This window comes from Erpetoichthys calabaricus, chromosome 8, assembly GCF_900747795.2.
Source record: "Erpetoichthys calabaricus chromosome 8, fErpCal1.3, whole genome shotgun sequence".
NCBI classification, from domain to species: Eukaryota; Metazoa; Chordata; class Cladistia; order Polypteriformes; family Polypteridae; genus Erpetoichthys; species Erpetoichthys calabaricus.
In genome coordinates this window covers 92,671,526-92,693,276 of record NC_041401.2, presented here as the reverse complement: position 1 = coordinate 92,693,276, position 21,751 = coordinate 92,671,526, and the positions used below count along the sequence as shown (strand labels likewise).

At 40.0% G+C, this 21,751-nt stretch overlaps 1 protein-coding gene and 1 long non-coding RNA gene across 2 annotated transcripts in view; one reads left to right on the top strand and one right to left on the bottom strand.

Annotated features, from left to right (window-relative positions):
• Window positions 1–21,751, bottom strand: part of ksr1b (kinase suppressor of ras 1b) — a 192,048-nt gene that overhangs the window by 129,935 nt on the left and 40,362 nt on the right. The gene's annotated exons all lie outside the window — the stretch shown is intronic.
• LOC127529003 (uncharacterized) overlaps window positions 1–21,751 on the top strand; it is a 194,411-nt gene that overhangs the window by 158,523 nt on the left and 14,137 nt on the right. The window lies entirely within an intron of this gene.

Genomic DNA, 21,751 nt, shown 5'->3' with positions numbered 1-21,751 from the left:
TGGTCGTAAACCAATTTGTATGTGTACCGAGACGTTCGTGAACCGAGGTTCCACTGTATATGGGTCTGACATACAATTAAGAATCTCACTGTACATGTTACAATACTACATCCATTATCTGCTACTACTACTATTACAACTAAGACTACTGAATGATGGCCCTCATATATTCAAGATGAAAAAAAGCAGCTGGATCTCATATAACTCTGAATGAAGAAATAACATCCACTTTCCTTCCTCATTCACTGATTAAGAGTGCGGTCTTCAATTATTATTATGGAAATGTGTCTTTCATGTTTATATTGTATGCTACGTTTTCCAAAGTATCTTTATATATAATATGCTACCGTGGTTGTTCGTTTATCTGTCCAGGATTTTAAATCACCTGTAGCTCGCAAACCTTTTGAACTATTGAACGGAAATTTGGTACACATATACTATATGACGTCTACTATCCGCTTTCAGGGTGATGATTGACCTCCAAAGTTATTGCGCTTTTTATTTTTATGTTATTTTATTGTAGAATCAACTCTTCGCCGCAGCCAGTAGGGCGGCCGCGCGGCATTTGCATACGGGTGCCATTCTCATCCCTACCGCCTTCGGCTTCACTTCTGCTATCTCTTCGTATCTTAAATCATTCTTGAGGCAGATTGAAGACTTAAGTGCCAGCTTTAGTTAAAAATTAAAGAAAATGTACTAAGTAATTGCAAAACAAGCACTGACTTAATCAGTTTTAACGCCAAAAGATGCCGACGAAAGAAGAAAAGAAGCGGGTCGCTAGGGTGGAGAAAAGAAGAGATGCTCAGGAAGCAGGAAGCGCATCAACCTCTGAGCAAATGAATGCTAAACATACAGAGAAAGAGGATGAGAACTATGAATACTCAAGTCAAGTGTATTCACTGCATGTTATTGTGCAGTGCGTCGTTACTGGTAAATAATATTTTAGCAAAAATTCATGCATTCTGCACATCTTGAGCATAAGAATGGATAACAGACATGTGGATTATTCAACAAATATTAGGCACATTTTTCTTTCAATGGACGTTTTTCACGTCACTTGCCAATTTACAGAATGGGTTCTAGCGGCTGGAGATGCTGCGCCTCTGTTAGGACACAATTCACATGCACTGCAGTGTGGGAAGAGGCAGGGTGATGAGTGGAGATGCAACAGTTATGTATTTAGTTTAAGCATGTTCAATAATAAAGTTCAGCAGGTTTTCACTGCATCAAGAATATGTCTGGTGCGTTTCCTTCCCTCACAGGGCACTACTGTGGCGACTCTGATGCTGTTGGACAATTCCAGAGTACATGTTTTGGGAACAGCAAGTCGCAGCATGATTCTCCCAAGCGGAGACACAGTTCGCGAAACAGGACATTACGACAGATGACACAAGGTACTACTACATCGTTGCAGCTCTCAGCGGCTCCACAGCATCCAGGGTGGGGAGTCTGCTTGAAAATCCCCTGGACTTAAAAATGTATGTAACCTTAAAGGCACACCTTTTAGACACATACGGCCTCACTGAGTCAGAGCATGCGCAGCAAATACCATCATTGCTAGGCCTCGGAGACACGAAACCCTCCATATTGATGGACCCAATGTTAGCTTTGCAGAATCCGGAACAAGTGCACACTGCCCCAGTCAAGTGTCCGTTGTTGACTACCGAGAGTTAGCCAGCACAGAGCTATCTTTCTCATGCAACCCAGTCAGTCTCATTATCAAGCCTACGGCTCACACTGCTCTTCCTCCTCCTGCTGCTGCAATTCCGATAACTGACCTGTGTTTTTACCATGCCTGATTAGTCAAGAACACAAAGAAATGCTGCCCTCCTTGTAAGTTTAGCCCACCTAGGTCGGTCAAAACTATCTCATCAGTCCCCCAGACCACCTGTTCTATATAATAGATGCCCAGTCTGACCGTAATTTTCTATGTAATACTGGTGCACAAGTGAGCGTTCTTCCTGCATCACCTATTGATGTGGCTTCACAGAGAGAAGTGCCATTCTGGAGGCTGCTAATTTCACTTGGATCTCCACCTACGGAATACAGCATCCTACAGTGGGGCAAAAAAGTATTTAGTCAGCCTCCAATTGTGCAAGTTCTCCCACTTAAAAAGATGAGAGGGGCCTGTAATTTTCATCATAGGTATACCTCAACTATGAGAGACAAAATGAGAAAAAAAAATCCAGAAAATCACATTGTCTGATTTTTAAAGAATTTATTTGCAAATTATGGTGGAAAATAAGTATATGGTTACCTACAAACAAGCAAGATTTCTGGCTCTCACAGACCTGTAACTTGTTCTGTAAGAGGCTCCTCTGTCCTCCACTCGTTACCTGTATTAATGGCACCTGTTTGAATTCGTTATCAATATAAAAGACACCTGTCCACAACCTCAAACAGTCACACTCCAAACTCCACTATGGCCAAGACCAAAGAGCTGTCAAAGGACACCAGAAACAAAACTGTAGACCTGCACCAGGCAGGGAAGACTGAATCTGCAATAGGTAAGCAGCTTGGTGTGAAGAAATCAACTGTGGGAGCAATTATTAGAAAATGGAAGACATACAAGACCACTGATAATCTCCCTTGATCTGGGGCTCCACGCAAGATCTCACCCCGTGGGGTCAAAATGATCACAAGAACGGTGAGCAAAAATCCCAGAACCACACAGGGGACCTAGTGAATGACCTGCAGAGAGCTGGGACCAAAGTAACAAAGGCTACCATCAATAACACACTACGCCGCCAGGGACTCAAATCCTGCAGTGCCAGACATGTCCCCCTGCTTAAGCCAGCACATGTGCAGGCCCGTCTGAAGTTTGCTAGAGAGCATTTGGATGATCCAGAAGAGGAATGAAACCAAAATAGAACTTTTTGGTAAAAACTCTACTCGTCGTGTTTGGAGGAGAAAGAATGCTGAGTTGCATCCAAAGAACACCATACCGACTGTAAAGCATGGGGGTGGAAACATCATGCTTTGGGGCTGTTTTTCTGCAAAGGGACCAGGACGACTGATCCGTGTAAAGGAAAGAATGAATGGGGCCATGTATCATCAGATTTTGAGTGAAAACCTCCTTCCATCAGCAAGGGCATTGAAGATGAAACGTGGCTGGGTCTTTCAGCATGACAATGATCCCAAACACACCGCCCGGGTAACGAAGGAGTGGCTTCGTAAGAAGCATTTCAAGGTCCTGGAGTGGCCTAGCCAGTCTCCAGATCTCAACCCCACAGAAAATCTTTGGAGGGAGTTGAAAGTCCGTGTTGCCCAGCGACAGCCCCAAAACATCACTGCTCTAGAGGAGATCTGCATGGAGGAATGGGCCAAAATACCAGCAACAGTGTGTGAAAAACTTGTGAAGACTTACAGAAAACGTTTGACCTCTGTCATTGCCAACAAAGGGTATATAACAAAGTATTGAGATGAACTTTTGTTATTGACCAAATCCTTTTTTTCCACCATAATTTGCAAATAAATTCTTCAAAAATCAGACAATGTGATTTTCTGGATTTTTTTCTCCCATTTTGTCTCTCATAGTTGAGGTATACCTATGATGAAAATTACAGGCCTCTCTCATCTTTTTAAGTGGGAGAACTTGCACAATTGGTGGCTGACTAAATACTTTTTTGCCCCACTGTACCTTATCTTTCAGTGGAAGGCGTTTCACTTGGACATTTGTCTTGGCCAAGGTGGCCAGGCTGCTACTGGGCACAGACTTCCTGTGTGCAAATGAGTTGCTAGTTGATGTTAAGAACCATGGCCTCATTGATGAAAAGGACTTTGCCATCTTTCCCTGCACACTCAGCAATGTCACTACCTCCATGTACAATATGATGACTACAACTTGCGACTTCACCCGCTCCCTCAACAAATTCCCCTAGCTATCTAAACCCACTTTTTCCACAGTGGAAATCAAGCATGCCGTGGAACACTACATTTGTACTTCTGGCCCAGCAGTCCGAGCCCATTGGCTGGCCCCTAACAAGCTGGCTATTGCGAAGGCTGAATTTGCTGACATGGAACAGCTAAGAATTATGCTGCAAATCAAATGGCCCGTAGCCGTCACCCCTCCATATGATGCCCAAAGCAGGTGGAGGTTTCCAACCATGTGGCGACTACTGCCGCTTGAATGATCGCACTGTCCAGACTGCTACCTAATTCCACACATACAGAATTTCTCGACACGGCTCTCCGGGAAAGTAATCTTTTCAAAGGTGGACCTGGTCCGCAGCTACCAACAAGTACCTGTGCACCCAGCGGACTTCCCCAAAATGGCAGTCATCACCCCCTTTAGATTGTTTGAATTCCTGCGTACATGATTCAGCCTTAAAAACACTGCACAAACATTCCAGACGTTGATGGACTCTGTCGTCAGTGATGTGGACTACCTTTAAGTCTACCTAGACGACATCTTGGTTGCCAGCTCTCCCAAAGTTGAACACCTCACCTATCTCCAAGCATTGTTCGAGCACTTGAGCCTGCATGGGTTGATTATCAATCCCACTAAGTGTCTATTTGGAGTGCCTGTTACAGACTTCCTGAGGCATCAAAAGAGGGTGTGATTCCTTTGCCTTCCAAAGTCTCTGCCGTCACTGATTTTCCACAACTCTGCACAGTACGCGCCCCCAGTGTATTGTTGGGTATGATCAATTTCTACCACTGCTTCATTTCTCGGGCAGCATTTCCACTTCTTGCTTGAAGGCCGGCCATTCACTGCATTTGTCAACCACAAATCATTTGTTTTTGCAGTGTCCAAAGTCATTGAGCCATGGTCTGCACGGCAACAACAATACCTGGCATATCAGAATTCATATCAGCCGTCCAGCATGTCGAGCATAAGAACAATGTTGTGGCTGACTGTCTCTCTCAGCCCACACTAGCAGCCATACACATTGGAACTGACTACTCCCATCTGGCCGCTGACTAAGCTAAGAACCTGGAGGTCAGGCTCTTCACTCAGCAGAAACCAGCCTGCAGTTGTCAGAAGTACAGTTGGAAGACAGTGCTGCTGAGCTCCTGTGTGACACCAGCACAGGTTACCCACACCCAATTGCCCACAGCAACTGGAGACAGCACATTTTTGACACCATACACAGCATCTCACATCCAGGGCAGAGGGCATCGCAACGATTGGTGACAAGCAAATTTGTTTAGCGGGGCATGCAAAAAAAAAAAAAAAATGTTCAGACCTGTAGAGCAGCTTGTATTGCATGCCAGAAGGCTAAAATATATTGCCACGTTAAAGCCCCACTGACACCACTCCTGGTGCCTGCTCGCCATTTGGACCATGTTCACGTGGACCTGGTAGGCCCCCTTTGTTCTTCACACAGTTTTACACACCTGCTCACTGTTGTTGACAAGACTACCAGGTGGTGAAGCTGTTCCTTTGATGTCCATGACTGCAGCAGAAGTAGCAAGGGCTTTCATCAGCATTTGGGTTGAAGTGTTTGGCATGTCCTCCCACATCACTTCCAACCAAGATGCACAGTTCACTTCACAGCTCTGGGCTGCAATGGCAAAGGACCTTGGGACAACACTGCACCATGCCACTGCCTACCACCACCAAGCTAACAGCCTCTGTGAGAAATTTCACTGGTCGCTAAAGTCAGCCCTCAAGGATTCTCTTACCAATGACAGTTGGGTTGACCGTCTGCCATGGGTGCTGTTGGGGCTATGTACAGCTCCAAAAGATGATCTGCAGGTCTTGTCTGCTGAACTGGTGTTTGCTCAGCCTCTCCGTGTGCCCGAGAATTTTATCTCTCAGAGTTCTGTCCCCTGGACTTCATCCTGACATCAGTCTCCACTCCTGGATACTGTAGTCAATTTCCAGCTGGTGCCTCCTGCCCAGCACGGCTCACCTCACTCCTGGTTTCCATGCCACCTGCACTCAACAAAGTTCGTGTTTGTCCAGCACGAGGCACATTGCTTCCCACTGAAACCACTTTATGACGGCCCTTTCCAAGTCCTGGAATGCGGAGGCAAAATATCTGTGCTTGACATCGGTGGCAAACAGCAGAAGGTCTCCACGGATTCCCTCAAGCCTGTGCACATGAATTCCTCTCAGGTTTTCGACTCTTTTCTGGTCCCTGCTTCCCCTAACACACCTGTGCCTACTGGGCATGCAAATGTTAGTTCTCTGGGTCCGGTCACAACCCTGCCTACACCCACTCTGACTGGATGCATAGTAAATGTCCCGACTAGGTTAACGTTGCCCGTGCATGTGAATTCTGGAAGGGCCTGTGTACAGACTGGAGGCTCTGCACCTCCAAAAGGACACAACTCACACACACTGCAGTGTGGGAGGAGGAGGGGTGATGAGTAGAGAGGCAACAGTTAGGTATATACAGTAGTTTAAACACTTTCAATAATAAAGTTCAGTAGTTTTTGCCTGCATCAAGAAATCGTTGTCTGGCATGTTTTCTTCCCTCGCAGGGCGCTACAGGGTCATTATTAAGTTCCATTATGTCATAAACTGTTGACCGTCGTTCTGCATGAAAACATGAGATTAAATTTGTTTTTATCGGCCAGTAACATAAACTACATGGAGTAAATAACATATACAAAAATATAATTTTTGCATGTAGTATTTCTTAAATATAACACTGAAGTTCTTTGTTGAAAAATCCATGTTAACTTCTTGATTTATTAACCTTTATCACATCCTTTAACATCAAGGATGTCAACTTAATATAGCTTGTTTCTGTCCAGCAACCCAGTATATGAACTTTGAGATAAATGCCCACTCACACCTTGAAGAACTGCTTTAGGTGATTGTGACTGTCTACCTAGCTCAGGTTAACAGTGCTGAATACTCTAAGATCACACAGTTTTTCCAAATAACAAAGACTGTTATATGGTCAGTAAAGCCATTAAAATGTATTGTATATTCTCATAAAGAAATGTGTTTAATTAGATTTTCTCTGTTTATCAAGATCAAGATAAAGATGAAATCACAATACATTATATTGTCTATAAATAATGCAATTGTAAAGGTTAACACTTTATTTTATCAATTCTAGTATGTCTATCTTGATATAGATAGGCAGGACAGAAGGAGACATGGAAGGTCTAACAGGAAACTTGTGAAGAAACCCTAAGCCAAAAGAGGGTAGCAGACATTATCGGTCATTGAGATCCTATTACACTTTCAAAAGAACATGTATCAAAAATTAGCAAGTACATTTTTGTTTCGGTCCATTCACCTATGTCTGTCACAATAATTTGAAAAACTGAATTAGCTCTAAGGGTATCTTTATCAATAGGCTATACTACAACAATACAAAATAGTACTACGCACATTTCAAGCCTCTTTTTGTGTGTATGCAAGCTTTATAAATGAGGCCCCTGGTGTGCAAGGAGACTACCAGCTTTTTGCATCCTTTTGGCGAAGTACTCTGTGGGTACTGAACTTTCTCCTTTGTTGAAAACCATCTAAACATCTGCTAGCTGGTGGGGAATCTCATGTTTACTTTATGACTGTAATTGAGTCTAGAATGAGCAAGTGAGCTTATGTCCCTAAAAGTGTCTAGGGATGACCTGGTGTTGTGGTATCATGTGGATGGAATTAGTCACCGTTTACAGACAACCCAATAATAAATAAGCAGGTTTAGTAAATACACAGATAGACAAATTATTATAGTATATATACAGTCACCAGCCACTTTATTAGGTACACCTGTTCAACTGCTTGTTAACATAAATATCTAATCAGCCAATCATATGGCAGCAACTCAATGCATTGAGGCATGTAGACATTGTCAAGACAACCTGCTGAAGTTCATACTGACCATCAGAATAGGGAAGAAAGGTGACTGAAATGACTTTGAACATGGCATGGTTGTTGGTGCCAGATGGGCTGGTCTGCATATTTCAGAAATTACTGATCTACTGGGATTTTCACACACAAAAAATCTTTAGGGTTTATAGGGAATGGCCCAAAAAAGGAAAAATATCCAGTGAGTGGCAGTTCTTTGGGTGAAAATGCCTTGTTGATGCCAGAGATCAGAGGAGAATGGTCAGACTGGTTTCAGCTGATAGAAAGGCAACAGTAACTCAAATAACCACTCACTACAATCGAGGTATGCAAAAGAGCATCTCTAAATGAACAATACCGAGAGATATTATATATACATACATATATACATACAGTGGTCCCTCGCTATATCACGCTTCGCCTTTCGCGGCTTCACTCTATCGCGGATTTTATATGTAAGCATATTTAAATATATATCGTGGATTTTTTGCTGGTTCGCAGATTTCTGAGGACAATGGGTCTTTTAATTTCTGGTACATGCTTCCTCAGTTGGTTTGCCCAGTTGATTTCATACAAGGGACGCTATTGGCAGATGGCTGAGAAGCTACCCAACTTACTTTTCTCTTTCTCTCTCTCTTGCGCTTTCTCTGATACTGACGTAGGGGGTGTGAGCAGGGGGGCTGTTCGCACACCTAGACGATACGGACGCTCGTCTAAAAATGCTGAAAGATTATCTTCACGTTGCTACCTTCTGTGCAGCTGCTTAGTGAAGCGACATGCTGCACGGTGCTTCGCATACTTAAAAGCTCGAAGGGCACGTATTGATTTTTGCATGTTTGTTTTTCTCTGTCTCTATCTCTCTCTCTCTCTCTCCCTGCTCCTGACGGAGGGGGTGTGAGCTGCCGCCTTCAACAGCTTTGTGCCGCGGTGCTTCGCATACTTAAAAGCCAAACAGCCCTATTGATTTGTTTGCATTCTCTGTCTTTATGACAGTCTCTGCTCCTGACACATACTCCTTTGAAGAGGAAGATATGTTTGCATTCTTTTAATTGTGAGACGGAACTGTCATCTCTGTCTTGTCATGGAGCACAGTTTAAACTTTTGAAAAAGAGACAAATGTTTGTTTGCAGTGTTTGAATAACGTTCCTGTCTCTCTACAACCTCCTGTGTTTCTGCGCAAATCTGTGACCCAAGCATGACAATATAAAAATAACCATATAAACATATGGTTTCTACGTCGCGGATTTTCTTATTTCGCAGGTGGCTCTGGAACGCAACCCCCGCGATGGAGGAGGGATTACTGTATACATATATTTATTTTTATTATATATGTTATTATATATACTGAATAGATCAGTGTTGGGGTGAGGGCCATTGGTTATGCAATAATGAGGATATCACCAGTTCGCTAATCATAAACAGGCAAGTGCCGGTTCAGCATAGCAGCCCACTTTCAGCCCTATGTACATCACAGGACAGGAGCTACGGAGTGCCTTATTCAGTTGTAACACTTGCACAGCTCAGTAAAAGAGCCCCCCATGTAGAGAGCATAGAGGAGGTAGACACTGTATATTGCTCACGTTATTTCTTTTGACCTTTTCTTTTCCTGTACAATGCTTACAACATTTACTTAATTTAATTAGCCATGTAAATATGTAGACTGTAAGCATCTTTCTGGTTGTAATCAGTTTAAGTAAAACACAATTCAATGTTAAAACTTTATTTCCTGGCTATGGATTGCAAGGTTAGGATTTGTAGTTTGCTCTACTTTTTATTTCACTCTCCATCGTTTTCCATAATGTTAAGTTCCGAGTTTATTTTAGTTTTTACTTGTTTCAATTTTCAATTCACCACTTTTTCTGAGTTAAATGGTTGTTCCCATAAACTAGGCCTGTGTAAATGTGTGTGTTGCTTTGATCTAAACACTCCAAAACTTTGTAATGGTGCAAGATTACAGATCAAACCATTACATTTAAATCTGACTGAAGCTACCATGTTTACATAATGAGTTACACACAGATCTTCATAAACAGGGTCAAAGCTTTTAGTATAGCTGATTTATTACTGTAATATGTTTGCTTTGTATAATGTGTCAACTCTATAAAATGGAAAGTGATCAAGAGCCTGGCTTTGTGGTTTAATTTAACAATAAATGAAACTTATGATCAGACACATTTTATTAGAGACGGGTAAATTCTGCTGTCTTAAAATGTCCTTAGAAAGAAAAAGGGAGGGGTGGTTGTGGTATTATAGCTAAGAATTTCATACCAGCATTTATCATAAGGGGTTTTTAATTAAATCCAAGATTAGCAGGAGTAAGTCTGTGTTGACAAAGCAAAAACTAGCCAAGTCTATTTTGACATACTAATTAATGGATGTCACTAACGTATGTCTCTATGAAAGGATTTAGAACAGAAATGGGTATGAAATTAAACTTCTATGAGTTATCAGCTCTTAAATTCTGTAAGGAAATAAAACTTTATGTATACAAAAAAGGGATTATTAGTCTGTACATTTTAAAAGAAAAATAAATTTAACCTGTCAGCTAATGTTGCTTAAACCTAGAGGCAAGAATATGAAACAAACAGTACTCACGAGCAGTAGTTATGTAATTGTTAGTTGTCAGCAGATGTTGTTAATGTAGTAGCAACAGTAGCAGCAACAACCATCAGGAACAACCGCTTATTGTTAGATGTCATCTTCTGAAGGTGTCTTAAGTTTATTCTTCGAGGAGGATGAGAAAAAAAGACCAACGTTTAAACATATTCTCTAGCTGCAGAGTCAGAAAGTTCCTTTCTAATGGCAGTCATCTCTACCATACCCATCAGAAGGTAAAGGAGACTTCAAGGAGAGATTTTATAGGATTAGAGACTCTGCTCTCTTGGAGAAGGCCTCAGAGGTACCCAGAACAAAGGCAGATCATTTTAATTAGTTTTTTTTTTTTTTTTTTTTTTTTAAACAGTTTTAATCTGAAGAGGCTTTCTGTGAAATCAAAAATATATTTTAATCTAGTTCACTGTCGCAACAAGGGAGTACAGGGAAACTCAGTTAGCTGAGTTACCTATGTCCATGCTTCAGGTCAACTTACTAAGTGATGTCATAAATTCTGGTTGTAGGCAAGAAGTTAAAAGAAGAATCTCTGAACCTGACAACCACATGTCAAACAATTGTCACCTTATTTCAGTGGTGATCAGTTACCTTTATGAAACCTAAGGTGTTGTTTGCTCTAGCAAAACTGTATCTTGGCCAATTTGGATTCCTATTCTCTTTCTGAGGAGTGAACAAGAATCAGAAGCTGTAAGATATTAGCTTTTGTTTTATAAAGGTCCTAAATTGAATAATTCTATTGGTTTCATCCACATATCACCAGTGGAGGTGTGTTATTTATTTTCTATTATCCCTCTAAGGACCATTGCTTGCGTTACTGCTTTTGTCTCATTCACTGCTATATCAAAAAGCCCCTTCCACCACACCAATTTCTTCCTAGTACAAGCAAATATTTAAAGACTGATCATATTACCTGTACTGCATGAATAAAATGTTATATATCGCAAGACCCCAAAAGGTTTATTGTGTAAGAAGCATCAAGTGGAAAATGTACACCACTTCACGCAAACTAAAACACAGTCATTACTTATTTATTTTTTTTAAACAGTTCCACAAATAAAAGCTCTCCAACTGCTCAAATTATAAAAGAAAAAACACTAATTCATTACTTTAATTAATACTTTCGAAATGCAGAGCAGTATTACTACCTACTATTACTATTAGAATAAGATGTGGTATTATTAAACCTTGTAATAAATTAAATTAGTAGACACATATTTTCAATAATAACTACTACATCCATTTGGTATTCACAAGGTAGAACAATTGAATTGTGACTGTATTCAGACATTTATACTTCAACTAAATATTGTGACAAAATGGCAACGACAGCAGAGAAATTCAACAATATAGGAGCTGTGCTGAAGAACACTAAAAGACAAGTTATTTTAAAATCAGAAGGACTATATATGAAAGGACGTATTTTTAACAAATTAGTAGTACTTTATTAATAAAAGTGTACAAGAAGAGTAATAAAAAAAATCAATCCTGCTTTAACTGAGCAGATTTCAAATTAGTCATCTAGTACATCAATTTTTAATCTATGAACTGGATTATATTCTAAAATGTCAGTGTGCTACACATTGCTCTCTGAGACAAAATAAGCTCACCTAAGATACTAAGGTACAGAAAACATGTATGTAACAAGCCATCACCATGTAAACTTCAAACTGCCCTTTTACATTAAAAGCTACAATAAAACAATTTCTAAGAAAAAAAAATCACATATAACCGTTTTAGAAAATAACAGGTTAAGGCGGCAGTATATTATATTTCAATTCAAAATGACACACAAATAGTTAAAGCAAAATACTTGAAGCTGAAACTGCAAGCTCTGCATCACCTCTGAGAATTTTCACTGCACAGAAGGCAGAACTGCAGGATTCATCTAAATAAGGAAAAATAACACAACCTACAACACATTGCATAATCCTATACCTAATATTATTACCTCCAAATATCATTATATAGTGTGAAGTGTTTCTTTAGTGGATAGGGAAGTAACATTAGAGAAGTGTGGGACCAGGAAAAAGCTAAGCCCCAGGTAAAGACAGAGACAAATGGGACAATAGCAGGGACTTGTAAGCTCTATAGATGTATTGGGTGATCCATAAAGAAAGTAAGTAAAATGAATCTGAGAAAAAATAAGGACAGTGAAGTTTGACATGAAAATGCAGGACCACCTAGCTAGGAGATAGCAACACATGGATGGATCCTGGCAAAACAAGCTGTGACCCTATTACCTTGGTGGGATCAATGCTGATAAAATTGTTTGTGATTATCCAACCATGATATACAGTGCATCTGGAAAGTATTCATAACGCATCACTTTTTCCACATTTTGTTATGTTACAGCCTTATTCCAAAATGGATTAAATTCATTTTTTTCCTCAGAATTCTACACGCAACACCCCATAATGACAACGTGAAAAAAGTTTACTTGAGATTTTTGCAAATTTATTAAAAAATAAAAAAATTGAGAAAGCACATGTACGTAAGTATTCACAGCCTTTGCCATGAAGCTCAAAATTGAGCTCAGGTGCATCCTGTTTCCCCTGATCATCCTTGAGATGTTTCTGCAGCTTAATTGGAGTCCATCCATCCATCCATCCATTTTCCAACCCGCTGAATCCGAACACAGGGTCACGGGGGTCTGCTGGAGCCAAATCCAGCCAACACAGGGCACAAGGCAGGAACCAATCCCAGGCAGGGTGCCAACCCACCGCAGGGCACACACAAACACACCCACACACCAAGCACACACTAGGGCCAATTTAGAATCGCCAATCCACCTAACCTGCATGTCTTTGGACTGTGGGAGGAAACCGGAGCGCCCGGAGGAAACCCACGCAGACACAGGGAGAACATGCAAACTCCACGCGGGGAGGACCCGGGAAGCGAACCCAGGTCTCCTAACTGCGAGGCAGCAGTGCTACCACTGCGCCACCATGCCGCCCATTAATTGGAGTCCACCTGTGGTAAATTCAGTTGATTGGACATGATTTGGAAAGGCACACACCTGTCTATATAAGGTTCCACAGTTGACAGTTCATGTCAGAGCACAAACCAAGCATGAAGTCAAAGGAATTTTCTGTAGACCTCCGAGACAGGATTGTATCGAGGCACAAATCTGGGGAAGGTTACAGAAAAGTTTCTGCTGCTTTGAAGGTCCCAATGAGCATAGTGGCCTCCATCATCCGTAAGTGGAAGAAGTTCGAAACCACTAGGACTCTTCCTAGAGCTGGCCGGCCATCTAAACTGAGCGATCGGGGGAGAAGGGCCATAGTCAGGGAGGTGACCAAGAACCCGATGGTCACTCTGTCAGAGCTCCAGAGGTCCTCTGTGAAGAGAGGAGAACCTTCCAGAAGGACAACCATCTCTGCAGCAATCCACCAATCAGGCCTGTATGGTAGAGTGGCCAGACGGAAGCCACTCCTTAGTAAAAGGCACATGGCAGCCCGCCTGGAGTTTGTCAAAAGGCACCTGAAGGACTCTCAGACCATGAGAAAGAAAATTCTCTGGTCTGATGAGACAAAGATTGAACTCTTTGGTGTGAATGCCAGGCGTCACATTTGGAGGAAACCTGGCACCATCCCTACAGTGAAGCATGGTGGTGGCAGCATCATGCTGTGGGGATGTTTTTCAGCGGCAGGACCTGGGAGACTAGTCAGGATAAAGGGAAAGATGACTGCAGCAATGTACAGAGACATCCTGGATGAAAACCTGCTCCAGAGCACTCTTGACCTCAGACTGGAGCGACGGTTCATCTTTCAGCAGGACAATGACCCTAAGCACACAGCCAAGATATCAAAGGAGTGGCTTCAGGACAACTCTGTGAATGTCCTTGAGTGGCCCAGCCAGAGCCCAGACTTGAATCCGATTGAACATCTCTGGATAGATCTTAAAATGGCTGTGCACCGACGCTTCCCATCCAACCTGATGGAGCTTGAGAGGTGCTGCAAAGAGGAATGGGCGAAACTGGCCAAGGATAGGTGTGCCAAGCTTGTGGCATCATATTCAAAAAGACTTGAGGCTGTAATTGCTGCCAAAGGTGCATCGACAAAGTGTTGAGCAAAGGCTGTGAATACTTATGTACATGTGATTTCTCAGTTTTTTTTATTTTTAATAAATTTGCAAAAACCTTAAGTAAACTTTTTTCACATTGTCATTATGGGGTGTTGTGTGTAGAATTCTGAGGGAAAAAATGAATTTAATCCATTTTGGAACAAGGCTGTAACATAACAAAATGTGGAAAAAGTGATGTGCTGTGAATAGTTTCCGGATGCACTGTACACAGCTGCTCCTTTCTTGGTGCTGCCAGAGGCTACAAAAAAGTTACTGGAAGTCCAGCCATAAAAATATCAAAACTGCTTCATCCAATTCAGGTTTGTGGAACGCCTGACCATACAGTATCTTTGCAACACTGAAAAAACTGTGTCTGACTGATTTAAATAACCTCAGGCACTGTGAGTATTAACAAATTTAACAATATGTTTCTTTAACCACAGAAAAAAATGATACACGAAATACATTACTAAGTAGAGTAGCAGAGAATGGTACTTTAGAGACTTTCAAAAGTCAACTAGGACTAGCGAGCTTTGTTGGGCTGAATGATCTGTTCTCTCCAAATTTTTCCAATGTTCTAATAAACTGAACAATTGAATGTGCTATTGTATTGCAATAAGTACCACGTGGTTCAAAGTTATTATTTAGTAGACCCATCATCCAAGGAGACTGATACTGAAGTGATTTTCAGCAAAAAAACAATGGAGAACCAACATTTTAAAGTCAAATATATGAATTTCAGCTATTCCCAAGACTAACTGAAAGCTAGTAGCTAAGCTGGATGGTGGTCAGTACACCTGTATAGTATATATTTAGAAGGGCAGCAGAGAACAGTCCAACATTTTTTTTAATGAAAAATGTTTTTACTTATTACATTCAGCAAAACTTGTTAAAAAAAGGTGAGTGAGTTGTGCAAGTTCATTTTTTTAATTAGTAGTTTATCAACTTCTAAAATAATTTGGTGTTATGTATAATAAAACTATGTTAACGGCCTATATACTAGCACTGCATAATTCATAGGGAAGTACATGAATGTATATACATGTAACCACCAAAATGTTTAATTCAAATACAGTATATATACTTTCTTTTTTTTGTTTGTTTAAATATACAGTAATTGTAAGCATTCAAATTTTAATTATTTGAATGTGTGACAATGTGTATGCAAGCACTACACAGCTTGCAATTGTCTAGGTCTGTCAACAAAGGTACCTTTCCAAAGCATTACTAATAAACGGATCAGAAATGTGTAGCATTCTGTATATTTCCAAAAACTGTATTTATAACGAAAAACATAATAGTTAGAAAATATTTGCCCTTTATCTACAATCAAGTAGAGGTAACAACTGTCACAAATAAAAAATATGTGATTTAGATTCAGTCTTGTTACCCATTAAGTCATAATATTTTATGACCACAGTGAATATAGTGACAAGGATTCATAACCAGCAAGCACAAGTAAAAAATAAATAAAAAACAAATACTGCATATTTCACTTTCTGTTGTTTCAATCTAAAATCTCATTCAACCTTGGGCTGAGAACTGACCATTATTATGCCTATACTGTAATGCTACAGGCAGTTGTTCAGCTACCATCACAAAAATAAGTATTATAGTACACTGTACAAGGACTATCCTGTGCAAATAGCAAAATAAAAATTCTTCATGTACCAGTATGCTATATGCTATTTGCTTCTTTCGTTAAATGTATTTCACTTTGTTAGAAATTATATTATGTAAAGAGAAACTAATTATTATTATTTATTTACAAATTTCTTTATCTAGCATAAATGAAAAATGATAAACAGCTGATAATTTAGAAAGACAGCAAAACCAGAACAGCCTATATTTCACGATCTGCAGTTAATCTGGCTTTTCCAAATAAAAGTGTATTCTGCTAAGGATGAGTTTAAAATGTGACATTATGAAACAGAAAAAAAATCAAACAGCAAAAACAATGCACTGTAAGTTTTAGAAGTCAGGCAAAAATAGGCCAGAGTAAACTATAGACTACATGTCAGGCAAAAAAGTTCACACACTGATATAATGTGACACTGAAGAAAAATATGTAAGTTTTACAATTATATATCTGCTTAACAACTGAGATTCATAAATTACAGTAACTCAAATATGTAAATAGATCATACAACAATCATAGACTTTTAAATGTATTCCACTATGCAAAGATATAATTTTTTTTAGAATCTGCTACTATACACTAAAGCAAAGGATCTTAAAAAATACTTGCAAAAAATTATTACCGAGTGTATTAAAACAAGGTAACAATATCAGCAATGAGATCCAGTTTTGAAAGTTTTTACTTACAGTATTTACTGCCATTCTCTATTTAATAACTACGGCATACAGCAGTTTAAAATAAACAAATATAAGGTAGCATTCCAGTTAGGTATACTGTCAGAAGCATCCTACCTTAAACAGTTTAAACAGGCAAAGTCTGTTGAAAATTTGTTTTGCATGAAGCCCATTTACTGTTTGTTAGAAATCTTTAGTTACTACAAAAAGTTAGTCTGTGTGAAGAGATTCATTTTAGATTGAAATGAAAAAAAAACATAGTTATATTTTTTTTTTTGTAGAAACATACTGTGAAGCCAACCCAGACACAGACGAGCAAGACACCAGTTTGCCACACTACACACGTTTTATTTATGGAATAAAGTGCACAAAACACCAACATTGCAACACAACACACAGTCCCTTCTTGCCACCAGTTCTTTTCCCTCCACTCCTCCTCAGGCTTTGTCCTCTTCCTCCCGTCTCTGGCTCTTAGAATGGTGGGGACTGGCCCCTTTTTATAGGGCACCGAGAAGGACTCCAGATGCCCAACAAGCTTCTTCCGGCCACACTTCCGGGTGTGGCAGAAGTGTAGCTAAATAAGGCTCTGGAAAGGTCCATGCGCCCCCTGCCATGCGGCCCTGATGGAAACCAAGGGGGCTGTCCTCTGTCGGCCCGGGGGCAGAAACTGTCCTAAAAATATTCTCTCCCCTGGTCCTTCCACACTCTGGGCATCCCGGCAGGGTAAGGGTTCCAGCCGCCCACGACAATACATAATAAATAATGATACCCAAGCAAATACATAATCATAACCTGCCAATTGTCTGTGCAATAAAATGTGTTCTGTGCAACTAGGCCAATTCACCTTAAGTTTAAGTGAAAGGCACTAAGTAGCATAAAAAAACACCTATCGTAAAACATACATATGTGCCAGGTGTAACTGATACAGAAAAAACTGACAGAATTCTGTTAAACATTTGAAATTTTGTTTTGGTCACATAAAAACAGAAATAAAGGCTGGGCGTCAAAAAAAACTTTTTTGCTTTTTTATTAGTTTTTTTTAAGCACATCAAAGTACAAAAAAGATAAATGCCTCAGGAAACCACAGCAACAATAGGATGCAACAGTTAACAGTAATGCAATAGGATTCAAATTTCAACTACAATATACCATAAATTATGTCTATACATATACTGTATAACAAAAGACTATTCATAATCTTTAAGAATCTTCTTCAAATTAATCAAACCTTTACAGTTTTGGGTATGAGAGAAGAAACCCTGAGTACCAAGAGAAAAGCCAGAGCAAACACAGGAAGATGCAAATGTAATAAGTGTTATTTACCAGAATAAGTTAAAACACCAATGGGGAGTAGGGGGCCAGGGGATTCTGTCTAAATTAGGTATTTTGTAATAATTAAGATAAAATTCAAGTGGTAGAGGTGATTGAACCCTTATGGCCTAATGACAATAATATAACGCATTCCAGAGTGTTTTCATAGAGCGCATATAAAAAAAAACTAAAACTGTCATGTTTAACTTTACTAAGAGAAATTTTGAACATATGCATTAAAGTCTAAAAGGAATAAACTGGGATACACTTTTTAAAAATTTTTAACATCAAATGCAGGACAAGTTCATCCCAAAATTTAGAAGCATGTAAAAAGTTAAAGAAAACTCTGCAGTGAGTAAAGAATTACAGTAATCCCTCGCTATATCGCCCTTCGCCTTTCGTGGCTTCACTCCATCGTGGATTTTATATGTAAGCATATTTAAATATATATCGCAGATTTTTTGCTGGTTCGCGGATTTCTGAGAACAATGGGTCTTTTAATTTCTGGTACATGCTTCCTCAGTTGGTTTGCCCAGGTGATTTCATACAAGGGACGCTATTGGCAGATGGCCGAGAGGCTACCCAGCTTACTTTTCTCTCTGTCTTGCGCTGACTTTCTCTGATCCTGACGTCGGGGGATTTTCGCACACCTAGACGATATGGACGCTTGTCTAAAAATGCTGAAAGATTATCTTCACGTTGCTATCTTTTGTGCAGCTGCTTCCTGAAACGACATGCTGCAGGGTGCTTCGCATACTTAAAAGCTCGAAGGGCACGTATTGATTTTTGATTGAAAAACAAACTCTGTCTCTCTCTCTCTCCCTGCTCCTGACGGAGGGGGTGTGAGCTGCCGCCTTCAACAGCTTTGTTCCGCGGTGCTTCGCATACTTAAAAGCCAAACAGCCCTATTGATTTGTTTGCTTTTCTCTATCTCTGTGACATGATCTGCTCCTGACGCACACTCCTTTGAAAAGGAAGATATGTTTGCATTCTTTTAATTGTGAGACAGAACTGTCATCTCTGTCTTGTCATGGAGCACAGTTTAAACTTTTGAAAAAGAGACAAATGTTTGTTTGCAGTGTTTGAATAACGTTCCTGTCTCTCTACAACCTCCTGTGTTTCTGCGCAAATCTGTGACCCAAGCATGACAATATAAAAATAACCATATAAACATATGGTTTCTACTTCACGGATTTTCTTATTTCGCGGGTGGCTCTGGAACGCAACCCCTGCGATGGAGGAGGGATTACTGTAGTTTAAAAAAGAATATGCAAAACACAAAAACTGTATAAGAAGAACAAGACAGATAACTCCATCACTAACTGCAGTGTATATGAGATTATGAAAGAAGTGGATAAAAAGAAAATGAGGAAAGAGTCTGCGTTGGGCTGGCGCCCTGCCCTGGGTTTGTTTCCTGCCTTGCGCCCTGTGTTGGCTGGGATTGGCTCCAGCAGACCCCCGTGACCCTGTAGTTAGGATATAGCGGGTTGGATAATGGATGGATGGATGAGGAAAGAGAGAAGGCAGTAAGAGAAAGAAATACTGAGGAAAAGACAAGAGATGACCAAAGGAGATTCTGTGAGTATTTTTGCAGTAAAAGAACAGTCAAGAAAGAATCACAGTGTATTAGGGACGGCAATGGTGAATTAAAATACACAGACAATGAAATTGCAAATGTTCTAAACATGCATTTTCCTGAAATTTTCACTTGAGAAGTGGATAACCTCACAAAAGTAACAGGGACTGGCAATGAGGTACTTAGTAATTTGGAAATTCTAGAGGGATACGTGCTAACTGGATTAAAAAAGCAGAAATCAAACAAGATGGCCAGGACCAGGTAACATTCGTGCAGAAGACTGCTTATGAAGGTTAGTGAGTCATACTTAAACTCTTAACGTATATTCTTCAAATATCACTGCACACTGGGGAGACTCCTGTGACTGGATAGCAAATATCATCCTGTTATATAAAAAGAGAGGTTGGACAGATCCAAGTAACTATAGACTAGTAAGCTTAACATGCATCACAAGTAAATTAATGGAAGGAATTAAGAAAAAGATTAAGAAAAGATGCAGAAGCCATTAAGAAAGCTAACAGAATGTTGACTTATACAGTACAATATGTAAGAGTGCAAGTCAAAGGAGTTTATGCTTAAGCTATATAACGTACTGCTGAGGTCTCACCTGAAGTACTGCATGTAGTTTTGGTCTCTAGGCTGTAGAAAAAGTGTAGAGGAGAGCAACTATTCAGGACTAAGACGTATGAACCTATGTATGTGATGAGACTGAAAGAGTTGAAGCTTTCAGTTTAAGCAAATGGAGATTAAGAGGTGACATGATTGTTAAGAAAGGAATTAGTACAGCGGGCCCAAGCCTTCTTTAAAATGAGTTTTTCAACAAGAACATGGGGGGAGAGGTGAAATCTTATTAAGGGTATATCACACAAATGTTTGGAAGTTTTTTTTGTCCACACAGAAAACCATTAACACATGGAATACATTAAAAAGTAGCTTGGTGCAGACTAGGGCTTTAGGGACCTTCAAAATTCGACTTGGTGCTATTTTGGAGGAATTAGATGGATAGGATTGTCAGGTTCGATTGGGATGAATGGCCTGTTCTCAACCAAGTTTCTCTAATGTTTTAATAACACCCAGGAAAGGGATTCAAACTCCAAAAACTGGATGTGTCTGACACAACTAATGATTTGTATTTGAGCAAAAACTTTGCCAACCTATATACTAGATAAAGCAGGCATGGATTGAATGTACAATATCAATGTTATTTTATGATTGCCAGGGATTTCTAGGGTCATGGGCCTCCCCCATTGATTGCACAGGAGAGGGAAGATTACCAGTAATCCAAAATGGAAATCAGACAGCACATCTGCAGATCACTGTGGGAAAATAACACCAATAAGGGCCAACAGACACTTTCATGTGGTATGAGATGGGAATATCCAAGACCATAAAGCTTGGTTGTGGCTTTCTTGGAAACAGTTTGCTATATTCTCCACTGAGCTATTGTATGATTGATGGCATACAACAGAGTCTTTGCTAATGGTTCTTGATCATCAAAAAACAGGTAGCATCTACATGCAACAGAGAGAATCAAGTTGCCCTTTAGAGCTATGGTCAAGGGAGACAGGCAGGAGGACCATGGTATGCCTCCAGCATGAGAATTGCATAAGAGACCTGGCCAGTTAATGACTCGTATTTCAACAGTGCACAAACAATAGACCAGTGTTTCCGAAACACAGTCTTGGGGGCAAACTGTGGCTGCAGGTTTTTCTTTCAACCAGATTCACAATCAGTGATAATAACTGGTAATAATTGATCTCATTTAATTATTTGGTCTTTCTTCTCTTGTCTTATTCTGCATTCTGCATAGCAGTAACATTTTAACATTTATACAACATTTAGAAAGATTTCTAATTTTTGCTATAGCTTTAAAAGCTTAACTCTCTTTTGTTGTTGTCCTGTTATTTTGCCCTTTTCTGTGTAGATTGCTCCATTCATTGTAATCCTGATAATGATAATTAAAAACAAGCAGAAAACACACCAGGGCAAAGCACACTCAATAGTGAAAGGCAAAACAAAACAACATTATCCCAATTTAAATGATTAGTACATTTTAATAAAAAAATTACCAAACTTAGTTTTGTAATTTCTATATTAACCACAAAACACAGACACTGGGAAATAAT